The sequence below is a fragment of the Egretta garzetta genome, unplaced genomic scaffold (assembly GCF_000687185.1).
Source record: "Egretta garzetta isolate BGI_Z169 unplaced genomic scaffold, ASM68718v1 scaffold533, whole genome shotgun sequence".
NCBI lineage: Eukaryota > Metazoa > Chordata > Aves > Pelecaniformes > Ardeidae > Egretta > Egretta garzetta.
Window position 1 is genome coordinate 85,443 of NW_009259191.1, and position 1,138 is coordinate 86,580.

A 1,138-nucleotide genomic window follows, 5' to 3' on the forward strand; every position below is an offset into this window, starting at 1 on the left:
CACGAAAAAAGGATGAGAATTGCCGGGGCGGGGGGGGAAGGACCCCAAACCCAACACCTGGAGCCGAAAGCCTTGGCATCGCCCCAGCGCTGCCCGGCCCGTGGGGCTGATGGCAAGCGGTGCGGCGCGGGGACGGGGCTGAGCGGTGCCGCGGTAGGTTGCGGACGGGCCGTCATTAATTTAAGAGAAGTCTGTGTTTGCAGAAGGGCCCCATTAAATAGCGTGCGTTAACTGCAAAAAGAATGCAAGATTTATTTTTTTTTCCCCCTAAGTGCGTGTAGGTTTTGGTGATGCTATTAAACCGGCTCTCTTCTCGGGCCCCTCCGCAAACACTCTCAATATGTCTCTTCAACGGTATAGGTTGTATTTATCTACCGCATTCCGGCAGGATTGTTAAGCTCCCGAGCTCCTAGGGCAACAAACGTGGAGGGGGGGAATCCTCCGGCAAATCCGACCGGGGCTGCCATGATCATGAATAAAAATAAAAGGCTTAATCTTCCGCTTTCGGCTAATGAAACGGTTTAGCCTGCGAGATATGGAAGCGCTCCGATGTGCCGAGCCGGGCGGGGCGGGAAAAAGGCAGGCGCGGGGGAGCGCCGGGGGTTTTAATTACGCTCCTTCCCTTTGCTCCCTTCATTTTTCCGCACCCTTTGCAGCGAGACACACTTGGAATCAGAGCGGTTGTGACATTTTGGTGGCAGCTTATTGTGCGGAACACTTAAAGTTTAAAAAACAAGCCCCATAGAAGTTGAGGGGCTTAAAGCAGCCCCCTTTGTGGGGCAAGACATAGAGTTTTGATTCTGGACAATGGTGTTTCTCAAATTTCTTCCAAAAACCTGCACCCCATCTGTGATCTCAATGAAATCGCTTTTCTCTCTCCCTTCAATTCATTTGGCAAAGGCGAAGCAGATGCATGGGACGGGGTCTGAATTTTAATTATTAGGTTTTACCTGAAACAAAACAGCAAATCCTTTTTACCATGTGTTTGAAGTTAGGAGACGGGTAGAGGAATATAAAATATAATTAAAAAGCTCTCGGATCGTTAGGGAGCTGACAAGAGCCTTTTTAATGAACCTCGCGGAGCGCCCTATAGTAAATTAGCCGAGCGGAGCTTTCCCGAGTCGTTCTGGCTCTGAGC